We start from the raw sequence: 16,959 nt of genomic DNA on the forward strand, positions 1-16,959 counted from the left end.
GCCCACACACTACAACTAAGGGTTTGCATGTTACAACTAAAGAACCTGGATGCCTCAGCTAGAAGACCCATATGCTGCAACTAAGATTCTGCACAACCAAATTAATTAATTAATCTTTTTCTTTTTTTTTAAGGATGGTTGCTGAGCACGGATCTTATGCTTGACAATGTGCTGGACAAAGAGTCACATCAGAGGTGGTTTCTGCACTCAAGCACTCCACTGTGTCCTGCAAGATCTGCGGACATGGCAAAAAGTGACCACCACGTGGGAGCCTGGAACTTTCAGAGAGCCAGTGAGATGCAGGTGTTTGTAGCACACCATTCTGAATCTCCTCCCCTGGCAAAGTCGAAATACATTCTGACCCTCTCTTTTAACCAGGGGTAATGGGTATGAAAAAACATACCTACTAGGTTAATGAAATATAATGCTCAAATCAAGCAATAAAATCTTCTATTCATATGCATTTTTGCATCTCCCTGTATAATCAAAAGAATCACATTCCCCTAGGAAGAATTTCTTAAGTCTGTGTGCCAAGTCTCTCTTCTACGAATCCACTGATTTCCTAAATAACATCCCTGGAGGCACATCCGGAGGAATGTGGAAGAGGGAGGCATCCTGGTTTGGTGCTACCATGCGGCTTAATGGTTTAAGTCCGAGGTGTCCTGATCCCTGACTCCTCGGAGGCTCATCTGGGAAAATGTGCAGAGGACAGTTAGGTAAAATTTATTCCTTCTCCCCCTCTTTTTCTTCTGTATTCTACAAATCCAGTGTTTCCATTGTTTCCAGATTCGCTTTCCATTGCACCTGACCTGTCATCTTAGTACAGAGTTTGTATGTACATGAACAGCTTGGAAAGTGTTCTCGTCAAAAATTGTTTGCAGTCTTTGTTGATGGATACGGACAGGCTATTCAGACATCTCTTCTTTCCCCCAAAATACTCCAAGGCCAGGACACTGTGAGGGTCTCACACTGGATCTGCAGCCACAGAAAAGAGAGGGTAAGATACAAGTTTAAAACAAAAACATGGGTGAGGTATGGGATTTCTAGAAGAGAGTCATTTTCTGGCTTTTTTTGCAAGAAAAATAGTAAAACTTGTATTTGACAAATTGTATTCAATTTTAAAAGAAGTTCTTAATAAACATGCAGGCAATTCCTGTAGGAATGTACAACAATCTTCAAACAAATCACAGATTAAATATATGAATGAAGGGAATGGGGAGGGTGGTGAGAATTCTTTCTGAATATTTGTTTTTTCATAAAGAATATTGTTGGGGACTTCCCTGGTGGCTCAGTGATTAAGACTCCGAACTTCCAATAGAAGGGGCACGGATTTGATCCCTGATCGAGGAACTAAGATCCCACATGCTACATAGCCAAAAAAAATAAAATAAAAAATAAATAAAAAAGAATATTTGGATACACAAATGTATAAAACAGAATGAGGGGGTAGCTATTTTTGCCTAGACTAGGAGGCTCAGTGGATACTGTGGCAAAGTGTTACCATTTTCTTGTTGGATGAGCCGCAGTTTCAGAGAGTGTCAGAGCAAATTTTGGAAAGCTTTCCTAAATTCAACTTTGACACCTTGGAAGTTGAGTGTTTCTTTTTTTTCCCTGATCCATCATAACCGTTAAGTTATTGTGAGGGTCCCTGATCTGGACACATACTGCCTGTGAATGGCAGAGCTTTTTCCTGTGGAGTCACTGTGCCTGAAATCATTGGAGTTCCAGGGCTTTCTTGGGGTGTCACATGGGCCGTTAGCACTTAGGGTGTCCAGGTTTCATTCTGGGGCTTCCCCGGTGGCTCAGACAGTAAAGAATCTGCCTGCGATGTAGGACACCTGGGTTCGATCCCTGGGTCAGGAAGATCCCCTGGAGAAGGGAATGATTACCCACTCCAGCATTCTTACCTGGAGAATTCCATGGACAGAGGAGCCTGGCAGGCTACAGTCCATAGGGTCAGACATGACCGAGCGATTAATACTTTTTACACTCTTCACCCTTTGGGACGCTGGCAGTCAGACTGGCAATTTGGGAGATTCGGCATCATGCTGAGGTCAAGTTCTAAGTTAAATGCGGGCACAGGGACAATGAGTGTGGCAGAGACTAACCACTCCCTGACATCCATCCCCATTTTATTTTAGTAGCAGGCAGCTCCGAGTTGTAGCTAGGAATGTTAGGGGAAGCACACTGACTGAAACCACCCACCCTGGCCAGGCACCATAGTAACCATTTGCATGAGTTGTTTTATGACAGGAGGTCCTGATAAGGAATACAGAATTAATAAGCCACCACCAACCAGAAGAGTTCAGGAAAGGTGAAAGGAGACACCGCGTGTCCGTTCACTTCCCAGAATCCCTCTCGCTAGCATCCATCTTGGCTGAGCGATGCGTGCGCCACCAGGAAAGACTCTGAATTAGAATGATTGGCCAAAGACCACCCGGAAACTAATCCCATCCCCACAAAACCCAAGACTGTGAGCCATGAGGCAGAGCTGTTCTCCTGGGTTCCCTTACCTACTGCTCTCCACCCGGGCACCCTTCCCAATAAAATCTCTTGCCTTGTCAGCACATGTGTCTCCTCGGACAATTCATTTCTGAGTGTTAGACAAGAGCCCAGTTTCAGGCCCCGGAAGGGGTCCCCCTTCCTGCAACAGGAACATGGCCACTCAGCTACAAACACCCTTTTTCCCCAACAAGTAGCCAGCAGGAAAGGCCGTGTGGTTATTCTCCGGCCAGTGGGGTGTGAGCAGCGGTGCCATGAAATCCATAGGCTGAACCTCTAAAAGGAAGGGGTACAATCTGCCCTCCTCCTTCTCCTCCAGGTAAAAGTGGAGCAGCTGTTCTAGACAGAGACAAGCGCCAGCTCTCCAGGACAGTAGACTGCCTGAGAACACTTAGCTCTGCACTGTTATTTAAGAGACAGATGAACTTTTATAATTTTGCAACTGACATGGCAACTGCCCTCTCTGCAGTGTCTCTGCCCCCTTTCTGAAAGTATCCTGGTATATTTAGAAATGTGTGTGTGTGTGTGTGTGTGTGTGTGTGTGTGTGTGTGTGTTCCTGCTTATTTTACAAGACTGCTGTAAGGAAAAAAATCCAATGAAAGATCATATGAAATGAGCAAATTCTTCATGAATATGCATTATTTTCATTGTTGTTTAGTAGCTCAGTCATGTCCAACTATTTGTGACCCCATGGACTGTAGCCCGCCAGGCTTCTCTGTCCATGGAATTCTCCAGGCAAGAATAATGGAGTAGGTTACCATGCCCTCCTCCAGGGGGGTCTTCCCGATCCAGGGATGGAACCCACATCTCTTATATCTCCCTCATTGGCAGGTGGGTTCTTTACCACTAGCACCACCTGGGAAGCCTGTTTTTATCATTATGTCCTACTATATTCCTTTGCTTGTTTATTTGTTCATTGTCTGTCCCCTTACCTTTGGGATATAAGCTTCAGAAGGACAAGGTTTGTCCATGTTATTCACAGCCTCATCTACGAAGCCTCACAAAGCGCCCAACACATAGCAGATCCTCAGGCTACCACATTAAACGAATGAGTGTGTGTGTAGATGAAAGGCTGGTGTCTGGCAGCTGAAAGGAGGGTGAGAATGGAGGGAGGAAGCCAGCCAGGTGAGGTGGACTGAGGTCACTGTGGGGGACAGAGGATGAGGTGTGAACCTGTAACCACGCAGGACGTCTCTGCATGCAAGCTGCCAGGGTTTGATTACAACTGGATAGAACGCAGGAGAGGAGTGAGGGGTGAGCATTGGTTCCCTCCCGGGCAACTGTCAGCAGAACCTCCCGCAGGAGGAGGACAGGGCCGGGGGGATGATGGGGAAGAGGCCGATGGAGGCTGGCACAGTGCCCACAGTTGGCTGCTGCCCCAGCAAAGGGAGGGGAGGGTGGGATGAGAGGACAACCGAGGCTCTCTGAGTGGCGCAGGGCTGCAGTGGGAATGCACTTGAGCTGGGAACCTGGAGACAGGCTTCTAACCCCACTTAAGTGGCTAACATATTCTGTGGCCTTGGCCCGGCCACTCCTCTCTCTGGGCCTCTGCCATTTTCTGGATCAGCCATCCCTTCCATCTTTCATCCTCGCCAGAGTGGCGTCTAGGAGGAGACTGAGTGGCCCAGGTGGGCTTAGTGACCCAGCAGCCAGGTCAGCCCAGCTGGACCATCCCTAGCTCACCTTGCCCGGGGACCCCCCACGCTGCTCCCGTAGGCTTCCTGCTCTTGGGCAGGCTCCCTCCTGAGCCCTGAGACAGACAGCACACTATGCTCTCTGAAGCCAGAGTGGGCTGGCGCTGGCTCGCTCTTTCCTCCTCAGCTCAGGATTCTGCTAAGGAGAGCATCAGGTGCTGCCCTCACTGCTTTCACATTGCAGGGAAAAGAGCAATGCCAAGGTGAAAGGCTTCTGGTCCTGACTCTGGCCCGAAGCTGCCTGTGAGATGCTCTGCTGGTCAGACAGGTGCCCACAAGCCTGGGGACCTGGGGACTGGCCCCAGCATCATGCCCCCCGATCCCCCACCCCCACCACATGGCCTTGGGCAACTCACTGTGTTTCTCTGAGCCTCTGTTCTTCTACCTGTGAGACAGCCTCGCATCAGTTTCACTTTGGGGATAAAGGGATTAGTAGGCACTAATTTACTTAACAATTTTCAAAAGACTGCTTACTCTTAAAGGAGTTAACTGTTGCCAGTTCTTCTCTCCTCTACCTAGAATCTCCTCCTGGCCCAGGATCCAAGGGTTTAACCAGGATAGCCAAGCGAAGACAGAGGCGAAAGTATCCCCCACAGTCTTTTTTTAATGATTCAACAACAAAAAAAAATTATTGGCGTATAGCCTGGTGGCTCAGCTGGTAAAGAATCTGAATGCAGTGTGGGAGACCTGGGTTTGATCCCTGGTTTGGGAAGATCCCCTGGAGAAGGGAAGGGCTACCCATTCCAGTATTCTGGCCTGGAGAATTCCATGGGCTGTATAGTCCATGGGGTCGCAAAGAGTTGGACACGACTGAGAGCCTTTCACTTTGATTTACAATGCTGTGTCAGTTTCAGGTGTACAACAAGGCGCATCTGTTACACATACACATATATTCACTACTTTTTAAGATTCTTTACCCATATAGGTCACTACAGAGGATTGAGTAGAGTTCCCTGTGTTAAACAGTAGGTCCTTGTTGATTATCTATTTTATAGCAAAGTGTTAGTCTCTCAGTCATGTCCGAAACTTTGAGACCCCATTCACAGTAGTCCACCAGATTCTTCTAAAGTCCATGGGATTTCCTAGGCAAGATCCTGGAGTGGATTGCCATTTCTTTCTCCAAGGGATCTTCCCGACCCAGGGATCAAATCCAGGTCTCCTGCATTGCAGGCATATTCTTTATTCCCCGCCCCCCCCCCGGGAGGTCCCATTATATATATAGTAGTATGTGTATATATCAATCCCAGTCTCTCAAGTTATCCCTCCCCTCACCCAGTCCTTTGTTGTTCACCTGCCTCTGGTGACTCCATGACGACCTTTATTGGTGATGTGATGTAACTCTTCAGATTTATTGAAAGGAATCACTTGGAAAACAGTTTATATTGGTTAAAATGCCTTCTTCCCAATTAACCTATTTTCATGGACCCTCGCAGTTCATTCTTTGTCACCATAGCAACCGACATCCTAGGAAAAGAAGAGTGAGCATCATCAGGATGGATACAGGAGCTCTGTGGGAGATGTGGGCCATCTGAGGACCTTTTGGACAATCTCATGAGTATTGATCCCTTGTGACATCAAAACCTTCTCCAGAGCCTTCTTGACACCTGGGTGCCAAGGCCATCGGTAAGACTCACACACATCCTTTTGTAAAATCTTGGATCTACCCATGGGATAAATACCAAAATTGTGTAACACCTACAGGTCAAAGAGGGGAAGATTGGAAACACATGTTCTAAAGGAGTAGTCAGTGTATGGTTATGTATCCCAAGCTCCACATTGGCTTGGGAGGTAAGAGCTATCATAGTGGGGGAGACCAAGTACAAATTTCTAGAATTCCCACCCCCATTAATGGGGATGAAGGAGAAAAGCACCCTTTCTTAAGGATCTAAGGATTCGGGGAGCCTGGATAGTAGCCATATTTCTATTCAATTCACTCTGTCACCCCTGCGGAAACCAGACCGATCACGGAGGACAACTCTCAGCTATCACAAGCTCACCAAATGGAAGCCAGGATGGCAGCCCACACCCCAGTTGTCGTATTTAACAATTAAAACAGCGTCAGGGCTCAGTACCCTGACACTGATTTGGCAAATATGTCTGTTGCATCCAGGAAGAATAAACGATCTGAAACAGTTAGCATTCTCTTGAAATGGGCAACAGTACACACTTCGACTCTCCTGTCTGTTTTCACAATATTGTCAGAAAAGACCAGGAAGAGTCAGACAGGACACAGAACTTCACTTCGACATATTATGTTGGCTGGTCGGGCCAGTGAGCAAGAGGTGGCTGGCACAATGGAGACCTCAGTGAAAGCGAAAGTGTCCCTCAGTCATGTCCGACTCTTTGTGACCCCATGGACTGCACCCTGCCAGGCTCCTCCATCCACACAATTATCAGAGGGTGACAGAGAAACCCTAGGAGATTCAAGCTCTGTCACATACAGAGACTGTTCAGGGCTTCAGTGGTGGCTAGGGGCATGCCTGGACGTCATCTTCAAAGTAAAAGGGAAATTATTTCGTTTTCCATCTCCCTCCCCAAACAGGGATGCACAGCGTCTGATTGGCCTCTCCAGGTTTTTATAGGAGCACTTGGCACATGCAGGATAATACTTAGACATGTAGATGGAATGACATGACAAGCTGCCAGCTTTGACTGGGCACCAGAGCTCAGAGGGGTCTGTGGTAGGTTCAGGCTGCAGGGCCAGAAGCTGCCTGATGGACCAGGCGACTCAACAAACCTGACGCTGCTGGAGGTATCAGTGATGAGAAGAGATGCCCTTTGGAGTGTGTGATGTGCTCCAGGGATGGGTCCCAGAAGGACACTGATGTTTAGCCCAAGGTCATGTCATTTACAGGAGAGCCTTATATCTGTTGAAAATAAGCCCTGGGTATTGCTGGTGTCCAGTCAAGACTGAATGATGGCCAGGAGACATCACGTGATTGTCTGGCTGGAACCACCCATCACAAGCTGGGTCACAACCAGAAAGTCATCAGGCTGGAAAAGGTGAGCAGGCATCTGTCATGAGACAGAAGTGGTGGACCACCCCAGACCAGGTGGGTGCAGCATCAGCGGGCACTGCAGGTGCCTCACACACCTATTGCACTAGGATGCCTCAGGCCTGCACCAGTATGAGGGATGCTGCAGGACCAGCCGAGGGCCAGGCACCATGGGGGCAAATAGCTTCTATTTCCCATTGACAGCAAGCCCATGAGGGCAACATGCAATCTCCCCTGTTCCACAGAAGCTCATGTCCCCCAGAAGCCAATCACATTTCCCTCCCGGTGAGTTTCCAAGGTAGAAGGTGAACCACACTCTCTCATTCTGCTTTTCCTATCTGAAGTCAATATCCCACACGATGAGGGTGACCTGAAAAGGGAGAAGAAGTAAACCTTGAGCCTGGAAGAGAAAAAGTCCAGCCCTAGGATGGCTGGGCTGGGCCCCTCTAGGGTGATGCCCTAGAAGCAGCCTGGGGCTGCTTTCTCACTCACCCCAGCAGAATTAATGCTTAGTTCTGCGGTGGTGACCAAACCTCTGTGGCCCCAAAGCTGAAAATATTAACTCTCTGGCCCTTTCAGTAAAAGAAAGTTTGCCACTCATTCCTGTAACTCATTTTTCTGAAAAGCTGCTGAATCTGCCAGAGTCAAGAGGGAAAATGAGTAGAGTTGTTGAGTTGGGAGAGAGATTCCCCTGAAAATGATTGAAATTGTTTTTTTTCCCCCTAAGAGAACCTGAGACAGGTGATTATTCTTGCTCCCTTTAATTCAATTCCTTTCCCCATTTTTTCTTATTTAACCCTGAGCAAGTAGCTCCATCTCACCAGGCAGATATTTGCACAGACATCCTACTGAGCTAAACTTTCTGTTTCCTAGGGATTAGACACAGATATTGTGGTGATTGAAAATATAAAGTAAAATAAAATGCCCCGGGAAATTTAGCTCTAGAGAAAAGAGAAAGTTCAAGTTCCATGCGGCTATGCCTGAGAATTATAACCAGGGAAATCAAAGAATTCGTTTGATGACCCCTGAGGTCCTGAAAGCTCCTTGAAGGTGTGGACTCATCAAGCCAACACCAAGAATCGGGCAGTGGTGCTTAGCACAGAGTTGGGTTGACTTGTGTTCCTATAAAGTTATCTGAACTTCCTGATTCCTCTGCCTGTGTACATGAAGATGCCCTTACTTAAAAATAGGATCTTGCTAGATATAATCATGTTGAGATGGGGTCATACTGGCTTAGAGGGGACCCCAATTTAACAGCTTGTGTCCTCATAAAATGAAAAGCATTGAACACAGACACACAGAGAGAAACAATTGGTTTTAAGAGACAGAGGGACACACAGGGAAGACAGCTGTGTGAGGGTGGAGGCAGACATCCATGGGATGCATTGACAGGTCAAAGGTCCTAGGGATTACCAGCAACCAAGGGTCAAGGAACAATTCTTGCCCGGAGCCTTCAGAGGGACCACAGCCCTGCCCACACCTTGATTTTGGACTTCCAGCCTCCAGAACTGTGAGAGAATACCTTTTTGTTATTATAAGCCACTTATTTTTGTGGTGTTTGGTTTCGACAGCCCCAGAAAACCAATATAGTAGGAAGTTAATAAATGTTTACTCATTCGCAAAATCTGTGAGTCTTTCTGTTTTGCAAGTTCATTTGTATCATTTCTTTTTATATTCCGAGTTTATGTTTGCCAGAATTGGGGGAGGGGAGAATGGAGGAAAAGGAGAGTTAAGGAGTCTGGGATGAACATGTACACACTGCTATATTTAAAATGGATAACCAACAAGGACCTACTGCAAGCACAGGGTCACTGCTCAGTGTCATGTGCAAGCCTAGATGGGAGGGACTTTAGGGAGATTGGGCACAATCTGTGTCCAATGCACTCTCTGTGTCCCTTTGCTGTTCACCAGAAACTGTCGCAACCCTGTTAATTGGCTATACCCACATGAAATAAAAAGTTTGAAAAAATGAATAAAACTCCTTTAAAAGTCAGAAAACAAATGTTTGCTGAGTGACTAGATGAGTGAGTGGATGAATGAATGAGTGAATGGATAAGAACAAACCCCAAGGGGCTGAGAAGCAGGGCTGGGGGTGAACGGAGACAAAGCCGGCATCTGAAAAGGAGGCTACTCTTGAGTGTTTGCCGAGCGTGATGCCAGGGCATCCTTTCTCAGCCACCCATTCATAACCACGAGGGAGGTCGGCCCCAGGGCAGAGGAGGGAGACAGGAGTGTCATTCCCCGTGGGTTAGGAGCCAGATGTCAGCTCTGCAGCCTCAGGCTCTGAGGCTGCCCAGGCAGGAAGGTCCATCCCCGAGCACCCAGGATGACCCTTCACATGAGCGGGGCTTGGTACTGGCTGCTGATGGCCTTGACGCTAAGGCAGGTGACGAGCGGACAGGCCCAGAGACAGACAAGACGGGCCGGTCCGCCCTCAGAAGGCATCCAGAGCGGGTGGCACACTCGGTGAGTACCGGGAGGGGGGTCTCAATCACTGAAGGACAGTCCAATCCAGGGACAGCACCTGAGCAGGGAGACGAGGAAGGGTCAGGGGATGGGCGAGGACATGAAGTGAAAATCAGGGTTGGAGAAAAAGACTCCAAGACCCAAGTCTCGAATGAAATAGGGCTGGTGTGAGCTCCAGTCATGGAGCAGCGAAGGTGGGCCAGTTACTGCGGCCTGTAGGCTTTACTGCTCTGAACTCTTCCGAGAGAGTGCATCTTCTAAGAGAAATCACCTCCCTCAAGGTGGAGTTAAAGAAACTGAGGTCCAGAGAAGTAAAGCAGTGTCCCAAGGTCATGTGCTTAGGAGATAATAGAGCTCGGATGCTAAGCCGCTTCAATCTAATTCCAAAACCCAAGCCAGGCCCAACAGACCTGGTGCGTCCCTCAGTTGTTTATTGCTAAATCGTGTCCAACTCTTTGGGACCCCGTGGACTGTAGCCTGCCAGGCTCCAGAGGCTAACTAAGGTCCTGTCACCCCAGCTCCTCCCCCAATCCCTTAGGGGTGTGTCTGCTGAGCAACAGAAGGCTTTCCAGGGAGACCAGGGGACATTTCACTATTGCCTTCTAATGAGCCTTTTAGATATAGATGTATTTTGTTCCTAGTCTCTACCTCCTCATCATGAGATTTTAATGCCAAAGTTATACCCTTGCTGTTTATATGCTGCTGTATGAATATCTATGCTTTATCCACAAAAAGGTAAAACTTTTTCCCCCAAGAAACAGTTTTCCCCTGGCCCCCATTCCATGCTGAGATTTCACAGATTAGATCTTGATCTCATTTTACCACATAGCACTGGTTGTTCTTGATGATCTTTTATATCAGAACAATCTTATTCAATGAGATGGGGTAGTTCTCACTGACCAAGCTGAATCCTCCCACAAACTAATTGGGTCATAGAATTAATCAGAAGCCAATGTTCCTCCTTTCTTGATGAAAGTGAAAGAGGAGAGTGAAAAATTCCAGAAGCCACTATTCACTCCTTTCTTGAGGAAACTGGAAGAGGAGAGTGAAAAATTTGGCTTAAAACTCAACATTCAGAAAACTAAAATCATGGCATCTGTTCCCATTATTTCATAGCATAGATGGGGAAACAATGGAAGCAGTGAGAGACTTTATTTTTTGGTGGGGGGGCTCCAAAATTACTGCAGATGGTGACTGCAGCCATGAAATTAAAAGACTCTTGCCCCTTGGAAGAAAAGGTATGGCCAACTTCGACAGCTATTAAAAAGCAGAGACATTACTTTGCCAACAAAGGTCCGTCTAGTCAAGGCTATGGTTTTTCCAGTAATCATGTGTGGATGTGAGAGTTGGACTATGAAGAAAGCTGAACACCGAAGAATTGATGTTTTTGAACTGTGGTGTTGAAGAAGACTCTTGAGAGTCCCTTGGACTGAAAGGAGATCCAACTAGTCCATCCTAAAGGAAATCAGTCCTGAATATTCATTGGAAGGACTGATGTTGAAGTTGAAGCTCCAATACTTTGGTCACATGATGTGAAGAACTGATTCATTTGGAAAGACCCTGATGCTGGGAAAGATTGAAGGCGGGAGGAGAAGGGGACGACAGAGGATGAGATGGCTGGATGGCATCACCAACTCAATGGACATGAGTTTGAGTAAGATCTGGGAGTTGGTGATGGACGGGGAAGCCTGGCATGCTGCAGTCCATGGGGTCACAAATAGCTGGACACGACTGCGGGACTGAGCTGAACTGAACTGTTCCTCCACACCAGCTGATTCTCCAGTTCTCTGGGGACACCAACTAAGTGTGCTACAAGTTAACTCAACTCTGATGCTCACTGCTTAGAGTGAGTGCAGACCCTATAGGTGAAGGGTTTATTCCCACAAGACTGTCACCCCCTCCAGATGCCAATCATAGGTTTTCCATCATTTCTGTCCAACTTAAGCTACAAATCAGGGGCTCCACAACTCCCCCAGATTTGGTCATTTGTTATAACAGCTTACAAAATGTAAGGAAATACTTATGGAAAGGTTTATTATAAAGGACATATTAAAGGATATAGGCTTCCCCGGTGGCTTAGCAGTATAGAATACGCCTGCAATGCAGGAGATGTGGGTTCAATCCCTGGGTCTGGAAGATCCCCTGGAGGAGGACATGCCAACCCACTCGAGTACTCATGCCTGAAGAATCCCAAAGGCCCAGGAACCTGACAGGCTACAGTCCAGTGGGTCACAGAGAGTCCGACACAACCGAAGCGGCTGAACACCGCATGCACGTTAAAGGATACAGATAACTAGCCAGACACAGAGGCACACACTGTGAGGTCTGGGAGGGCCCTGAGGACAGCAGCTTCTGTGCCCATGGAGCTGAGAAACACCAGTCTCCCAGCACACAGATATGTTCACCAGCCCAGATGCTCTCTGGGTCCCATAGTTTAGGGATGTATACAGAGGCTTCATCACACAGGCGTATCAATTATTAACTCAGTCTACACTCCCTCCCCTCTTCCCAGAGGAAGGGGGAAGGGGTTGAAAGTTCCAAGCTACTACCCATGGCTTGGTCTTTCTGTGATCAGCCTCCATCCTGAAGTTGTCCAGGAAGCTACCCAGAGATACTTCATTAGAACAAAACCCCAGGAAATCCTAGGGATTCAGAGCTTTGTGTCAGGCACCAGAGACAGAGACCAAATATATGTTTCTTAAATGTCACAGATACCCTCCCTTTGAAAGACTTAGAGACGATTTCTGCTTACCCAGCTTATTGATCCTGACTAAATCAAAGGACTCCGGGCTTCTACCCACCCTGCACCAACCCCTCCCCCCCACCCCATCTCTGTCTCTCTCTCCCTCATGTGTGTGCATATACACACACTTTTTCTGAAAACTGAGTTAACCAACCTGGTCTTACATTTTTGCCAGCCACAGAACTGTGACTAATTCAGTGCATGAACTGTATTTTGTAAACCATGGAACAATTTACAAATATGCATTGAGCATGGGAAGTACTCAATGAATGTTTGAAGTGTGCTGACCTGTGATCGTTAGCCCCTGGCTGACATATCCATATGCAGGTGGATGGCAGGACTGAAGAATTCATGTGTATTTCTTCCTCTCCATTACAGGTAGTTTGGTCTTCCATTACAGTCTGATTTCTATGCCTCAAGCTTTCATTTGTGGTGGGGGCAAAACCTGAAGAAATTCTGGACACAAAAGTCACTAGGTCTTCTGACTTTGAGGGGAATCACACAGGCTCTTTGCAGAAGGACGGTGTCTGGAGACAAATGTTCACGATTTCACAGTAGAAAATCTTTGGAAAGAAAGGGAAAGTGTTAGTCGCTCAGTCGACCGTAAACCTGTGGACTGTAGCCCTCCAGGCTGCTTGTTTGTGGGATGCTCCAGGCAAGAATAGTGGAGTGGGTTGCCATTTCCTTCTCCAGGGGAATCTTCCCAACCCAGGGATGGAACTTGCATCGCCTGTGTCTCCTGAAAAATCTCTGGAACTGGTCCATAAAAGGTTGATCCCTAGGAGACTAAAGAAAGAGGGAGAATTCTTAGGAATTTCTAATAAGGGAAGACTCTTGGGATCTGCTCACCCAGAACTCCCCAGACAGAGTTGTTACAAAATGTGTAACAACTGATCATGCTGATCACGCTGCATCTGTAACTGCCTCCAAGACCAAATGCAGAAGTATTGTATGCCAAGTGAAGGGAAGAGGATGGACCAAGATAATCTCCTCCTGTAAGTTTCAAATGCATCCCTTCATTGCAAAGGGGCTCAGAAGCTTAGAGCTGGGAAGATTGTCTGGAGACACAGGGTTTAATGACCCCATTTCATACCCAAGAAGACTGAGGCTCAGGTTTAAGACACCAACTCAAGGACACAGCCAAGAGGTGGCAAACCAATGCCTCCTGATATGCTCGTAGACACAGGATCTGTGCTTTTAAATGTCTCATCTGAAATTCACCATACAGGGATCTGATTAGTAGAATAAACCAAACTTTTCTTTTAAAACCTGGTAAATATTAGTCATTAAGCTTTTAGAGAGAATTGTTTTGATCCAATTACATTTCTTTCAGTTACATTGTGAAGATGAAAATCATTCGAGGAGAAAGAGGTGCTGTGAATAAAGCTTGGGTTGGACTGGGTTGGGGGTGGGAGAGATGGAAGAGAATAGAGAACTCTAAAACAGTGTAAAGGAAGTTAAAATGGGAGGAAAAAAAAAAAGCAAAGCAAAACCAGAATTCCAATGCCATGGGCCCTCATCCTAGCCTGACCACTGAGCAACTATGTCTTTCTGAAATGTTTTCCTCCTTTCTAGGGTCAGTGTCCCACCCTGGTCTGTGGAGCTAGGAGATGCCCTGCCTGCTTGCCTGCTTGCCTGGGATGTTAGGACATCAAATGGATCATGAAAATCCCATGAGGGCTGGTCTTCTAGGGGTGAAAGGAAAAACAGCCATGCTATGGGCTGTCCTGCCGTTGTACCTCCCACCTGCCTGCAAGCCCAGCTCTGCAGGGAGCCAGCCTCATGCTAAGCCAGAGTCTTTTACAGTAAGTTAAGAATCAAGCAACCAGACCCACTTACATATTCTGTTCCTTCCCACAGAACTGCCTGCAGTACACAGGTATTCTTAGCCACCCAGGGACCCTCTGATACAGCATCTACCCCTCTGCCGCATCCTCCAAGGGGTAGAAAGGGTGCTTGGACAAAACACAGTTCTTGGTGGAAGGGAAATTCACTTGCATTAGAATACGGCCCAGCTAGGTCTTGACCTTAACAAGGAAACTGAAATAGCTTGGGAAGCAGAAAGGTTCTGCACCCAAGGATGCCTCTTGGATGAAGAGAAGCAACAGCATTGATGGAGCCCTAAAGATGGGTCAGGCCATGTCACTGCTCCTCCCTGTTTTTGTTCCATTTACGCCTCCTAACAAACTGACATAGAAACAGCAGCATTCATAATTTACGGATGAGGAAATCAACACAAAGCACATTAATAGATGTAGCGAAGCAAGCAGTTGATGAATAGCAAAGCTGGGACTGGTGCCTAGGACTGCCTGACCCACAAATGCACATATGCACATTACAACAAACGATTCATTATGTGTGCTTTATGAGGTGGGAGGTGTATTCAGTGCTTGGCATGTATTGTCTCATTTTCCTCTTAAAACAACTCTATTAGATAAACATATTATTTTCCCTATTTTATGAGAAAACTGAAGCTCAGAGATGTGAGATAACTCCATTGACGTCACACAGCAAGGTCTTACTGGTGCCAGGTTCTGAGGTTTAAATACACAGTGTACTGTCCTCCTTGGTTTTCCAGATGGCACTAGTGGTAAAGAAAGTGAAAGTGAAATCGCTCAGTCGTGTCCGACTCTGCGACCCCATGGACTGTAGCCCACCAGGCTCCTCCTTCCATGGGATTATCCAGGCAAGAATACTGGAGTGGGTTGCCATTTCCTTCTCCAGGAGATCTTCCCAACCCAGGGATTGAACCCAGGTCTCCTGCATTGCAGGCAGATGCTTTAACTTCTGAGCCACCCATCTGCTAATGCAGAAAATATAATGAGATGCAGGTTTGATCCCTGGGTCAGGAAGATCCCTTGGAGAAGGAAATGGCAACCCACTCCAGTATTCCTGCCTGGAGAATCTCATGGACAGAGGAGACTGGCAGGCTATATTCTACAGGGCTGCAAAGAGTCAGACGTGACTGAAGCCACATAACACACACTTATGCGCTGTTCTCCTTGGAAGACCCCAGCTTATCTTTCATGGGGGAAGTGGAGAGAAAGTGTGAGTACAGGAAATCATTGTTCTCAACTTCAGTATGGCTGTTATTCTTAGGGAAGAGCAGCGCAGATAAGAATCCAAAACTGTGTGCTCCCCATTCTGCCGGCACCCCAGTAGGGGCTGTGAGCAGAACAACCGTCTTCACGTGGGAGGTGATGGAGATTCAGGGTCTCAGCTTCCCTCTTCCTGCAAAAGGCAAGTCATCTTGGGGGAGAAAACTTCCCAAATCTGTCCAAAGTTGCTTTTCCTTTAATTATTTGCTCAACAAATTGTTGATGCTTTCCTATCAATAATTTATAGCTTATTCTTAAATATCCAAGATAATTTTTAAAGTTAAAAATAAACTTGGAAGGAGGCTCAGTGACACACTTTTTTGATTCTACCCCTTTTCAGGTCATTAATACTCATTGGGCACAGACTTGATCTGGTAGATTTCCAAATGCTATCTGTCATTTGCTTGAAACACATACTCTTAGAAAAAGTACATCAGGCCTATTCTCTAGAAGCTTCTGAAATGGTGGAAATGATCTCTGTCTGTGCTGTTCAATACCATAGCCCCGGCCCTCCAAGGCTAATATGCACTTGAAATCTGGCTAGCGCAACCGAGGAATGGAATTTTTAATTAAATTTATATAGCCCCATGTGACTAATGGCAACAGGACTGGACAACACAAACCTAGGTAATTACTAAGAAAATATCCGCCCAGTGACTTAGGCATACACTTGTTTTATTGTAAATGTGGAAGGACTTCAGTTTGTTTACACAACGGGTTTAACTCTCGGCCCCAGTATTTTGCACTGCAGGGAGTCACAGTTATGAAAACACTCCGCGCACGAAAATTAAGTTCAAGAAAGAGGCCATGTATTGGCTTATTAGCACTGCACTGTAAAAACTCCAAGAGTCGTAATTAAAAGATTAAACACTCAGAAACGCAGTATCACCAGCATTCCCTACCTACCTGCTACACAACGTTGTCAATGTTGAAAGGCAGAAATGCGATTATCACATCATCTTCGTGGGCTTCACCTGCAGAAACGTTCCCCCCAGGCAGGAATGGGGCTGCAGGCGGTGCCAGCTTCTTGCTAGCAAGTTCCCTCTGTTCAGTAGTTCACTCCCCTTCCCTCACTTTTCTATGGAGTCCTTACTCTGTTCAAGAAGCTTTTATGATCATGAAATGACCCCTCCACGGAGTGCTGGCATAACAGCATCTCTCTCCAAAGCCACATCCTTTCTAACTCCTGAACGGAAATGCAGTGGCCACTCCAACATTTCAAATGCACAGATTCCTCAACCCAGTCCAGAAATCTGGCTTAGAACAACCACAGCACTGCCTGGACAGCTGTGTTTTTTCAAAGCTCCCCGGGTGATTCTGATCCGCAGCCAGATTTGGGAAACATTGACTCAAATCGTCCTCTGTTGGCAAAGAGCTGTAGCAGCAAGGTCAGCTCTGAAGTCTTGCCCCAGCCGTGGGGATCCAAATGGGATGGATCATTATGATCACAGCTGTTGAC

At 46.9% G+C, this 16,959-nt stretch overlaps 1 long non-coding RNA gene across 1 annotated transcript; it reads right to left on the reverse strand.

Moving 5' to 3' along the window:
- Positions 1–590: 590 nt before the first annotated feature.
- Positions 591–16,706, reverse strand: LOC133042256 (uncharacterized). The gene is made up of 4 exons (XR_009689456.1): positions 16,407–16,706; positions 12,691–12,965; positions 5,489–5,661; positions 591–975 (listed from the first exon to the last, which is right to left on the reverse strand). It is a non-coding gene; the product is annotated as an uncharacterized LOC133042256 (long non-coding RNA).
- Positions 16,707–16,959: the final 253 nt, after the last annotated feature.

Source organism: Dama dama, chromosome 21, assembly GCF_033118175.1.
Source record: "Dama dama isolate Ldn47 chromosome 21, ASM3311817v1, whole genome shotgun sequence".
NCBI lineage: Eukaryota > Metazoa > Chordata > Mammalia > Artiodactyla > Cervidae > Dama > Dama dama.